The 13,435-nt window shown below is 46.7% G+C and overlaps 1 long non-coding RNA gene across 1 annotated transcript in view; it reads left to right on the forward strand.

Moving 5' to 3' along the window:
* LOC146866094 (uncharacterized) overlaps nt 1-8,734 on the forward strand; it is a 29,684-nt gene extending 20,950 nt beyond the window's left edge. The window contains exons 2-3 of the long non-coding RNA XR_014976759.1: nt 7,868-7,939; nt 8,571-8,734. This is a non-coding gene — a long non-coding RNA (uncharacterized LOC146866094). The remainder of the gene's footprint in view (nt 1-7,867; nt 7,940-8,570) is intronic.
* The last annotated feature ends 4,701 nt before the right edge of the window (nt 8,735-13,435 follow it).

The following is a 13,435-nucleotide window of genomic DNA, read 5'->3' on the forward strand; positions in this document are numbered from 1 at the left end:
GTTGGAATAGTTATTTTTACCCCTACGCTATCCAACATTTTCCTTACTGTTGTTTTTGTTGAAGTTGGACTAGTAGTTTTATTGTGTCTGATATTATATATGTTTTGTAATATTTTAGCTATTGTAATATATAATTAATAATAAAAATTATTCAAATTAAAATTATTGATTATTATTTGCTATATGTAATTATTTAATATTTATTAATGTTATTGTTTTATGTGTATAGATGTATTGGTAATTTAAATAAATATTTAATAATTTATATGTTACAGAAATTATTATTAAAAGTAATTATTAAGTAAGTGTATATATTATATATTATATATATATGTTTCATTAAAGTTTCATTTAATGATATATATTTATTATACATTTTACATATTATACAATATATTTAATTATGTTTCTTTGATTAATAAGTATTATTTGGTTTATTTTACGTATATTTTTAAACAAAAAAAAACCGATATTTTTGAATTACGATATTTTTGACATCGATATTAAATTATCGATATTTTTGTACTTACCATGTTGTAGATAGGATGTCGATATTCTTGACCACGATATTTTTGTTGCGATATTTTTGTAGGTCGAATTTTTGTCTTTCGAAATTATGTCATACAATCGGAAATTGGGTAGGTCGTTGGTTGTTGGTGATACCAACTTACGAGTGTCAAGTCATCAAGCCCTCCGTGGGCCCATGTATATGTACTTGCTGCAACTACATTTCTTAATAACAGTGGCTTCTTTGAAGAAGGCTGGCAGATTCTTCAATGACTGGGTACATGTAGTTTTGTGTGCACCTCCTTGGGAGCCATCTGTTATGAAGGCACATGTATGTTCTGTTCACAAAATGGCACATTCTCACATTCTGACCATGTCGATTGTGTCAAGTATTGTGATTCCCAAGGGACCAAGTTTTTTTAGTTTTGTGTTCCACAGTACTTACAGGTCTCTGAGTGTGGGATGCCTTTGGTATTGAGGTGTGTTACTTAGCCTTGGGTGCACCACTACTGTTTCTTTCAGGGTAAACAAGAGGTGGCATGACTTCATTGTATTGCTGTGCTCACCTGTTTCCAGACGCTAGCTCCTCAGTGTTTTCTCATTCAAGTTTTGGGCTGGTGTGTCTTATTGTTCCTTGTGCCCAAGTGGCATGGTGGGTCTACCAACTGGGGAGTACAGGGCTAACATATGTGCGGAGTAATCTAGCTGTTACTCATGAAGCATTGCCTGATATGCACTGTGACCTATTGTTTTTGTACTCATGTGTCAGATGTATACAGGTGATTGATGTTTTTCTGTATCTTCACCTTGCCCACAGCATCATCATTGGAAACCAAGGTAGACATAGGCACGACCTGGATGAGGGACCCAGCACCAGTGCCACCAGTGCTGGTGAGTCTGCGGGAGCCAGTGGCACGGAGGGTGAGGGAAGTCAGTCAGAGCACCTGTCTGGTGGCGAATCCAACTACGACGCAGACGGGTCCGAGGCTGACCTCATCGAGGGGGCGGAGGCTGCTACAACACCTGGCAGCAGCCCAACATCTGTCCCCGCCTCCTCCATTCCCAGCACCGCCCTCCCAGTTGCTCCAGTCCCTTCTGTCCGTGCAGGGCACCCCCATGTCTCCTTCTGGACAGGCACCGCACCCCCTGCCCCTGTCACCCCTGCTGCCCTCAGTGCAGAGTCTGTGGACATACTGCGGCAGTTGCAGGTTGGTCAGGCATCGTGCTGACTGTCCTCCATGGCCACACCACACTGCTAACACAGATGGTGTCGTTCATGGAGGGCATGTAAGTATCGATGTCTGAACAACGCAGGTTTCTGCGTTCCATGGACTCTTCACTGACGGCAGCAGTGAGTCTCCTGCAGTGCTACGTCCCCCCTACCCAGCCCCATCCACACTTCCCTCTCCCATACCTGTCCCATGCACACCCAGACATTGCCAAGCACGCACCCCACCAGACACAGGCAGCACACCACCAAGTAAGGGCAAGCACACACCTCCTGTCACGCACACTCAGGGGGGATGTAGGCACACCCACTGGGTCTGGGGCAAAAAGACATGCACGCAGCCACAGTCGGAGTCCGCAGGCCTCACAACCCGGTCCCTCCAAAAGCACTCCCCTTGGCTCCCCTGCCAAACTGACACCCGAAGAGCTGGCCATCACCCACACTGTGACACCACCCCGCAAGCGGGCAAGAAAGACCCCGGCCAGGGTAGTCAAGTCCCCCCCTCCCCCATGGGCGCTGCACAACATCCCTTGCCCCCCCCCCCCCCTCGGCCACCCCCCTCCGTTGGCCCTGGGGTTTCTTCCGGTGCAGGGCTTACCCTGGACGCCCTGGCAGCAGTGTGCAGCGACGTGCTAACATCCACCTTTGCTGCTGCCCCACCCCCTGCGTTGGAGACGTCCACCCCTGCACCCACCACACCTGCCCTTCCCCCTCCTGTCCCTGCGGTGCCTGGTCCTTCCCCAGATGATGCCCCCCCCCCCCAGTCAATGAACCTGAGGGTTCCAATGTGCAGGCAAGCTAGGGGAGATGCGTGTCCATGTGTCCCCCCAAGGACTTCTGTTGTGGACTGGCCATTGGCCTTTGTATATAGTGTCATTACAATTTTTTATTTTTCTGCTGAATAAAGCATTTAGTTTTAATTTGCACAATATTGCATTTCAGGTATTGATGTGGGTGCTGAGGCTCCTGGAGTTGGTGTAGTGGTAATGTGTTATGGTTCTGAGAAATGTTCTACTCTGATGGTCAGGAAGTGGACCATGGTTTCTGCATGCCATCACAAGGTCTCTGCAAAGATTCATTGTTAGTGTGTGTTATTTGGGTTTTGAGACATTGTCCCAAGGAGTGTTCCTTCCTCTGTGGCACCTGACATCTTCCCTGCAAAGAGTTGCACAATTGTTGTGCTGACCTGTGTCTACATTTCCTTTGTTGGTGACGGATCCCTTCAACTATGGCCATGGCTGCTCAGCAATGTCTCTGGCTGCATCATCTGTGCCATCCTTGCTAGTCACTGTACTTGTTTATTGAGTATGTCGAATTGCCTTCATGGGGAAATTCTCACTTTTCAGCACTATGCATGTGTGTACTCCCGGCCTAGCACACGTATGGTACTTTTTCAGCTGGGTATTTGGACACCTGACTCACAATTGTGGGCATTGTATCTGTGTGAACTCCACCCTAGTCCTTCCATGTGAGACAACATCTTGGTGGCTGGCCCAGCACCTGCACATTCCTATCAGTCCTGGTATGTGCATGACAGTGTGTGTTCCCTTTGGCTCTCTTAGTTTAGTAGGCAGTGACATGACTATACAGTCTTGTGGCATGATCTCAGTGTGTGTATTGTGCTGCATCCACCAGGGGTGGGTATGCATGTGTTATTTGTCCTCACACCCACATATGGTGTGTCATGCAGTGGGGGAGTGACATCCATCCTCCTGGGGGTGGGACACTGCTGTCAGTGATGTGTTGTTATGGCACTATCATCATTGTCCACAGTTAGGGATGCGTACATACACCCATTGAGTTGTGGTCATCTGATAATGATGTACACTCCCATGTCTCTGTCCACTGATGGGAGTCCTCTGCACCCACCCCTCACATGTCTGTCCACTGCTGGGAGTCCTCTGCACCCACCCCTCACATGTCTGTCCACTGCTGGGAGACCTCTGCACCCACCCCTCATATTGCAGGCCACTGCTGGGAGTCCTCTGCAGCCACCCCTCACATGTCTGTCCACTGCTGGGAGTCCTCTGCACCCACCCCTCACATGTCTGTCCACTGCTGGGAGTCCTTTGCACCAACCCCTCACATGTATGTCCACTGCTGGGAGTCCTCTGCACCCACCCCTCACATGTCTGTCCACTGCTGGGAGACCTCTGCACCCACCCCTCATATTGCAGGCCACTGCTGGGAGTCCTCTGCAGCCACCCCTCACATGTCTGTCCACTGCTGGGAGTCCTCTGCACCCACCCCTCACATGTCTGTCCACTGCTGGGAGTCCTTTGCACCAACCCCTCACATGTCTGTCCACTGCTGGGAGACCTCTGCACCCAAACCCTCATCTTGCAGGCCACTGCTGGGAGTCATCTGCACCCACCCCTCACATGTCTGTCCACTGCTGGGAGTCCTCTGCACCCACCCCTCACATGTCTGTCCACTGCTGGGAGACCTCTGCACCCACCCCTCATATTGCAGGCCACTGCTGGGAGTCCTCTGCAGCCACCCCTCACATGTCTGTCCACTGCTGGGAGTCCTCTGCACCCACCCCTCACATGTCTGTCCACTGCTGGGAGTCCTTTGCACCAACCCCTCACATGTATGTCCACTGCTGGGAGTCCTCTGCAGCCACCCCTCACATGTCTGTCCACTGCTGGGAGTCCTCTGCACCCGCCCCTCATATTGCGGGCCACTGCTGGGAGTCCTCTGCACCCACCCCCTCACATGTCTGTCCACTGCAGGGAGTACTCTGCACCCACCCCTCACATGTCTGTCCACTGCTGGGAGTCCTCTGCAGCCACCCCTCACATGCCTGTCCACTGCTGGGAGTCCTCTGCACCCACCCCTCATATTGCAGGCCACTGCTGGGAGTCCTCTGCACCCACCCCTCACATGTCTGTCCACTGCTGGGAGTCATCTGCACCCACCCCTCACATGTCTGTCCACTGCTGGGAGTCCTCTGCAGCCACCCCTCAAATGTCTGTCCACTGCTGGGAGTCCTCTGCACCCACCCCTCACATGTCTGTCCACTGCTGGGAGTCCTCTGCACCCACCCCTCATATTGCAGGCCACTGCTGGGAGTCCTCTGCACCCAACCCTCACATGTCTGTCCACTGCTGGGAGTCCTCTGCACCCACCCCTCACATGTCTGTCCACTGCTGGGAGTCCTCTGCAGCCACCCCTCACATGTCTGTCCACTGCTGGGAGTCCTCTGCACCCACCCCTCACATGTCTGTCCACTGCTGGGAGTCCTCTGCACCCACCCCTCACATGTCTGTCCACTGCTGGGAGTGCTCTGCACCCACCCCTCACATGTCTGTCCACTGCAGCCACCCCTCACATGTCTGTCCACTGCTGGGAGTCCTCTGCAGCCATCCCTCATATTGCAGGCCACTGCTGGGAGTCCTCTGCACCCACCCCTCACATGTCTGTCCACTGCTGGGAGTCCTCTGCACCCACCCCTCACATGTCTGTCCACTGCAGCCACCCCTCACATGTCTGTCCACTGCTGGGAGTCCTCTGCAGCCATCCCTCATATTGCAGGCCACTGCTGGGAGTCCTCTGCACCCACCCCTCACATGTCTGTCCACTGCTGGGAGTCCTCTGCACCCACCCCTCATATTGCAGGCCACGGCTGGGAGTCCTCTGCACCCACCCCTCACATGTCTGTCCACTGCTGGGAGTCCTCTGCACCCACCCCTCACATGTCTGTCCACTGCTGGGAGTCCTCTGCAGCCACCCCTCACATGTCTGTCCACTGCTGGGAGTCCTCTGCACCCACCCCTCACATGTCTGTCCACTGCTGGGAGTCCTCTGCACCCACCCCTCACATGTCTGTCCACTGCTGGGAGTGCTCTGCAGCCACCCCTCACATGTCTGTCCACTGCAGCCACCCCTCACATGTTTGTCCACTGCTGGGAGTCCTCTGCAGCCATCCCTCATATTGCAGGCCACTGCTGGGAGTCCTCTGCACCCACCCCTCACATGTCTGTCCAGTGCTGGGAGTCCTCTGCACCCACCCCTCACATGTCTGTCCACTGCAGCCACCCCTCACATGTCTGTCCACTGCTGGGAGTCCTCTGCAGTCATCCCTCATATTGCAGGCCACTGCTGGGAGTCCTCTGCACCCACCCCTCACATGTCTGTCCACTGCTGGGAGTCCTCTGCACCCACCCCTCACATGTCTGTCCACTGCTGGGAGTCCTCTGCAGCCACCCCTCACATGTCTGTCTACTGCTGGGAGTGATATGCACCCACCCCTCATATTGCAGGCCACTGCTGGGAGTCCTCTGCACCCACCCCTCACATGTCTGTCCACTGCTGGGAATCCTATGCAGCCACCCACCCCCTTGGTGCAGTACACTGCTGTCCTGGGCCTACACACACACCAATGTAGTGGTAATATGCTGCACCAGGCCATAGCCCAACATTTGTGGCGTGTGTACGCCTTGTATCCCAAATGTACTGGTGCCGTAGGGGTACGTGTGGTACGGACCGTACCCCACATTCATGGGGTGTGTACATTCCGTACCACCCGTACCCCTACGGCACAAATACAATGGGGATACTGCCCGTACCCACGCTATGTATGCGTGGGTGCAGTCCGTATCACTATGGTAGTGGTGCCGTAGGGGTATGCGTGGTACGGCCCATACACACGCCCTGTGAGCGTGTGTACGGTCCGTACCACGCGTACCCCTACGGCACCACTACAATGGTGGTATGGACCGCACACACGCTCTAAGGGCGTGTGTACGGTGCGTACCTTGCGTACCCCTACGGCACCACTACAATGGTGGTACGGACCGTACACACGCTCAGAGGGCGTGCGTACGGGCCGTACCACGCGTACCCCTACGACACCACTACAATGGTGATACGGACAGTACACACGCTCTGAGGGCGTGTGTACGGTCCATACCACGCGTACCCCTACAGCACCACTACAATGGTGGTACGGACCGTACACACGCTCTGAGGGCGTGTGTACGGTCCGTACCACGCGTACCCCCACGGCACCACTGATATAGTGCTACGGACCGTACCCACGCTATGTATGTGTGAGTACGGTGCGTATCACTATTGTAGTGTTGCTGTAGGGGTAGGCGTACGCGTCCACTTCCGTTGTTGCGTGATGCAGGGATTGGTGGACACGCCCCCCGGAGTGACCGGACCCTTGAGGTTATGTATGTCCTCAATATTGTAGGTTTTAATTTGGGTAGGGGGTATGTTTCCTGACCCTCACCTCCCATTGGCCCCTGGGTGTTGTTCTCACCTTCTGCGGCGTGTGCGTCGGGTTCGGTGCACCAGGTCATAGGCTAAGAGGGCAGGGATGACACGTAGGATGGGGTCCATGGCTGTCCATCGCGTACCGGGGCTCCGTTTTCACGTCGGACTCAGTTTTCTGGCTTTTTTTGGCTGCCGTAAAAAAATAGCTGTGTGGAGTGACGTAGAGACTAATCGTACTTGCTCGTCTGTAAAACGCTGCCTGACTCCGTACGGACGTCGCGTACGCGCTGTCCAGGACCAGACTCGTAGGTAATTTTTAGCCATACGGTGTTTTGTACGAATCGTACGGAAATGGTATTTCTGTACGAATCGTACTTGCTGGATTGTACGGTGGATTTCCCGGGTACGAGTCGTATGGAGAATACGCTCCGTACGACGAATCGTACCCGGGTTTTACAGGATTGGAATCGGCACCATAGTGTACATTTTTATTAACATGTATTTTTTTACAATTTATTCATTGTTGCATTTTTATATTATTTGCATATTTCCTAATAAATAATATTCTATTTTGTATAATATCTAAATTGTAAATACAAACAAAGCTATCAAGTTAAGAAAGCATTCTGAAAAAGAAAAATATTTGTAACATTAATACATGTATTCACATTTTTAGCATGCAGGACACATTTGGTAAGTTAACATATTTTATTTTAATGTATAATGATAAATATTATTTAAATTCTGATATTTACATTTCTAAACAACAAAGAAAAAACATTTTGTACATTAGTAATATCAAATAGTATTTTTTGAAAAAAAATTCTGGATTCATTGAGTGTAATGTAAAAAAGTATTTTTGTTATTTCAATTAGGTAGTCATTTTCCAAACTAAGTTGTATTTTGTAGGCTTTCTGTGTTGTTTTAGGTCATTTCTGAGGACAGAAGTTCGCGGTTGGAAGCTGTGTCGCATCAGTTAAGGTAAGTTTAATTTAATTACTTTTTGGTTTAATGTAGGTGTAGGGCGAAGGTAGTTAGGTGGTCTATAGTGTATGTAATGTTTGTATATTGTGTTTTTTGTAAGGTTTCGTTTGTAGGTTTGCGTATGCGAAATGAAGTTAGTGCATTGATAGGTAGGCATTAGGGTATGTTCTATATGTTTAATAATGTTAAAGGGGAGAGGAGTTGGCCTAACGGCTAAAGTGATTGACCTCGGACCTGGGGAAATGGGTTCAAGTCTCGGTAATGACGCTGAACATCCTCTGATTCTGGCCAAATCACTTAATCTCCCCGTGCCTAACAAAAAATGAATGTGTGTCCTCATGTAACGTAACTGGTGCTATGTAAACGCTCTGATTGGATTTGGGTCAAGTTCACGCTATATAAAACTCTGCAAAAAAAAACAAAATGTTTAGAGTATGGTGTTATTAGTAAGTTTATGTGTGTTTCTTAATGATTTTATTGTATATTTGTGCAGGAGGGATTGTGTTGTTTCTTTTACAGGTGTTTGTCGTTTGGAAGTTGCCGTTGGGAGAAGTTTGCTTTTTTTTAAGGAACTGTGAATTAGTTTCTAGTAAACTAATAATTATTTTACATTTCTTTTATTCTTCAGGTTTTCCAGGAACGTTTCTTTTTCAAATACAATGTTTCCGCTTTTTAATGGATTCAAGTCTATGGATATGTTGTTGGCTAATTATTTTTACAGAGTTGTCGTTTTGCAGTTTTTGGAGGACCTTAAACTATGTATTGGGAATATTACACGTTTGGATTTATTTATGGCAGTTCGGATTCCATTCTTCAGCAACAAAAAAGTAAGTTATTTGAAATGATTTACAATGGAAGGGAAATGTAATTTTTGAAATTGTTATTGATATTTTCACAAATATAAAGAAAAGTTTATGTCAATTATTTAAAAAAAAAAGTTAACATTAATTGACATAATATTTATATTTTAGATGTTTGTAAAGAAATGTTTATTTAAGAATTCATTTCACAATTATGATTTTTCTATGTTCTTGAAGTATTGTTTTAAAGTAAGGATTTATCTATTGTTTCTAGATATTCTAGCCCTTTAGTGTTTGGGTAGAGTCTTACTTTGTATTGTAAGTGCTCGAACATTGTTTTAGTTTGTTTAGTTAGTTTTGGACCTAGTTGCGTTACGGACTATTCAAGTCTTAGCTGTTGGTAGCTTTGCTAGTTTTGGAGTGATTGTAGTAATTTATGTAGGGTTGGTTGGGTTTGGCCTGTTGTGGCTTGAAAAGCATTATGCCATCCTTCCACAGCATTATTAGTTTTTGCTTCTTTGTTTAGGGTACTGTTGCATACATTCCACCATGGTCTGTGGTATTTGTGCTGTCTCATGTGTCCAGATCTGTGCAGCCTTCCCACCCAGGTATCCTTGAAATAGTTGAGTGGGGGACTTAGTTTAAGTTAATTTGTTTGGTAGTAGGGGCTTTCTATAAATATATTGTAGTGTTCTGCTGCATCAGTTATTGGGACGTATGCTAGTGCAATTAGCTTTTTAATTTCATATACACAATTGCTATTAGTTGCAAATTCTACACTAAGGGCCCGATTCTGATCTCTCTCGAAACGGGCGCCTGACGGCATCCGTCAGGAGTGAGTCCGAGTCGCGCGTACAAGTGAGCAAGTACGATGTGAATATCGCCTCACTCTCCGAGTGACTCGTACCTGTCAGCGAAGCCCTCCGGATGACTACAACATGACTTGTACAGAGCAATGGGTCCCATTTCCAAGCAACCAAGTATGATGCGCGTGTCGAGCAGCCGGATCAACTTGGAGCCTCCGACTCAAAAAAGCTTCAGGAAGCGGACTACGGGGGTACGTAGTGGGCACCCCTTCACCCGTAGCCTTATGAGTTGGTCACAGGTGGGGACCCAAGGGCCCCCCGACACATGCATGCATGATGGGGAGGGCACCGAGGCATCCCAGCGACAGGGGGAGCCCTTTTCCGTGACATACTTTTTCTCTGTATGGGAGCCTATGTACGCAACGTACATCAGGCTCCCATAGATGTCAATAGGACTCCGAGCGACCGAGCGCATACTTTCATCGTACTCGGGCCCTTGGAGCCCAGGAACATGAGCCGTTCAGAAAGCCCTACGGGACCAAGTCGGCCATAGGGCTTTCCCAATGAGATCAGAATCGGGCCCTAAGTGTACATTTTTGAAGGTGTCGCCATACGCACTGATTAAAGTGGTAATAGCAACCTTGTATTGCTGTGTGAGGGTATTTTTTTTTAGGATGTCTTGTATCATTGACTGTTCAAAGTCTATGATCATTTTTTGGAGATACTAAATATTAGTTTCTTGCTTTACTGTTGTGAACAGTTCTACATAGGTAGTGGTCTGTTTGTTTGGTAACAGGGCATATATAAAGGGGATGTTGGTATTGTGATACAGTCCATGGTTTGTGTATAATTGGTAAAATGGTTTAGGATATATTTTAAATGTTTCATCCATCATCCATGTTTCACAATTCTGTAGTTTGAGTAAGTTTGTAGGAGTTTCATATATTGTAATCCTTTTGTCGCTAGATGTATTGTCATAAAGTAGAAATTGCTCTTCATTATGAGTTACAGTGAGTTCAGGTGGTATCTGAATTTCACTGAACATTTTAGGGGTAGGTGGGGTTGGTGCAGAAGTCAGGTTCACCAAAGTAAATGGCAGAGTGACCAAGGACGGAATTTTAGTAAACAGCAAGACATCAAGGAGGACTGAATCACTAAATGTTTTTAAAGGTAAACATTAGAAATAAAAAGCAACATGCAGACAGTGCTTAATTTGAGACTGTGGTTTGCAGTGCTAGGCACCAGCACTTAATTGTCAACACCAACACTTATGACAGTCTGTCTCAGGGTGGCACTGTTTGTGTAATTTACAAATGAGCAGAACAACAGTTGTTTATTAATTCAATATGAATGAAAAACAGCAAATACCTGCCTCCCAAGATATTCTTATAGCTTTGGGGGCCTGGAATAGTCTGAAATGGCACACTTGTAGGAGTGTGATGGTTAGTATTTGTGTAGGTGCTGTTGTTGGTCGTGCTGGCAGGGACAGTGGGTGGTGCAAGCTGCAGTGGCTTTCTAAGGAAGGCCCTGACAATTATTATTATTTTTTTTTAAATTAAGCACTGCACATACATATAGATAACACACAAAACCTAGATGGCACTGCATGCAATGGAAGATCACATAGCATCTGAAGCAACACAATTAATGAACTTGGAAAAGGTGCTCCCAGCCATTTCGGTTTCTTCATTACCTAAACAGGGTGCTGAACTTATTAAATAAAAGAAGATAATGCAATATGAGCCTCTTTTCTTCCCAAAACATTGTAAATGTAACTAATAGTAATATGCAGATGTAGTTTTTCACATGAAATCAATAAATATATATGGAAAAAACATGTGGATGACTGAATATCGCTGAACATACCACCCTATTACTGATATTTCTAGAGATTTCAGGACTGCATTGCTTCCACATTCCAATTGGACTTTTATCTCATGATGCTTTTTGAAAGGCCAGCTGTGTCAGCTATAGAGTCATGGAGCAAATAATCTTGTTCTACCTGAGGAAGGTGGAAGCTGAAACATTGGGGGATATGTACAAGGAAGTGGAGGAGAGAGGCGTTAGCCTTCCTGGCTTAATGCCTCTCTCCTCCACTTCTGAATCTCAATGCTGCACTAAATTTACAAGAATGGGATGTAGCCTTGCGTTTCCCCCTGTGATGATGCTAAGTTTAGCAACTTAGCGCCAAAGCTGGCAAGGGAGTATTGTTTATGTGTAGGAAGGTGTTCCTTCCAGCACATAAACATGCAGCGCACATGAAAGTGACAAAATGGCATTTTTGTAAAAGTTTGTTTATGTGCAGATAGGGACACCTTCCGACACATAAACAAACAATGGCATTTTGTTTTTTCCATGTGTGCTGCACAAGGCAGCACACATGGAAAAAGCAAAAACGAGGAGAAATAATGCATTTCTCCTCGTTTCGCCATCTTAAGACCCGTTTTTATCTGGGCTTAATTTTGGCGCTCCCTCCTATGTACGCCACCCTTGTACATAGGGGGCAGCATCAAAATGAATGGGTATTGCTGTGGAACGCCCACCGCAACTCCCACTGCCCACCCCTTTCATGCTAAGCATAGCGTGAAAGGGGGCCTCATGTTCAAGGCAGCGTTAACGTGGCTTAAAGCTACCTTGTACATAAGGCGCAGCCCCTATCGCCACCACAACGTGATGCATCTACACACAAGGGTAGTCATCTTTGAATGGCTTTTGTGATAAAGTTTTACAAAAAGCCTTTTAAAGGAAACAAGCATCCGAAAAATCAAAATGTCTGCAGCCAACTCCACACCTATTGACTTTGCCAGTGCTTCCAGACATATTCAGGGTATGGGTACCCTTCTTTTTACCCATCATTAGCCTTAGGGTTTTCACCCAGTAGCAAAAGAGTAGCTGCAAGCCTCCTTATCTGTGCATCACCAAACATTTTTCCACTGGCTTCTATTTTGCTCTGGTGGGTCATGAAGGTATTTGTATTCTGTGACTATTTCTACTCGGAACAGGAATGAGAACTTGAAATTAAGAAAATCAAATGAAGGACTGGCTACTCACCAACAAATCATGAATTAATAGTCATTCCAGACATTCACCAAGCCATGCTGCCGACATAGCCGGATGCACTCTGCACACACACATCTATTCTATTGGCTTTACTCTAGCATAACATGACATAATGCTGAATGTTGCTTTTAGCAAAGTGAAAGAGCTGGAAGATGATAACTACAATATTCCACACAGCAAACAGTGTATGTGTGTTAAGGTGTGCTAAGGTGCTGTCTTCAACTGCCCAGATATGTTTATGTGATTCATTGCTTCTATGTTTGCCTAATTAAGTCAGGCATGACTTGAACTACTGCACTCGGATTTAGGGCAATATGTCCAAACCAAACTCTCCCAGTCAATAAAGAAAAGAAAACAACAGATGACACAAAATCCATGCACTTCGATTGCTGCAAACAAAGGAAAAACCAATGGACTACACCTAGTTGTTGACAGAAGAGATTCTTTAATGCATAACTTAAACACGGGAGAGCTGGTAATTTACCTAATTCCTTGTCCAAATATTTCCAGAGCCTTCCAATAAAAACACTTTGTTTCCAGTGTATAATGTCTTGCATAGTTATATCTAGGAGGGGACTGTCTGAAGGATGGTTGAAAACCTTTTGTCAACACGCACGTGATTTCTGTGGCCAGGTGCTCTTTTCATATTTTATTTACCAGGCACAATACTTCAGATTTGTTCAGATAATCCCCTGGCATTCAGCCCAACCGAAGAGAGTGAATAATCCTTTTGAATTTCCGCTGGGCTGTCAGCAATCTGGCTATGTGTTTGAAGTACAATGAGTCCTTGTGAAGTGAGTTACTCTGTTTAAATATGGGCCATAGAA

Source organism: Triturus cristatus, chromosome 2_1 (genome assembly GCF_964204655.1).
Source record: "Triturus cristatus chromosome 2_1, aTriCri1.1, whole genome shotgun sequence".
Lineage (NCBI taxonomy): Eukaryota > Metazoa > Chordata > Amphibia > Caudata > Salamandridae > Triturus > Triturus cristatus.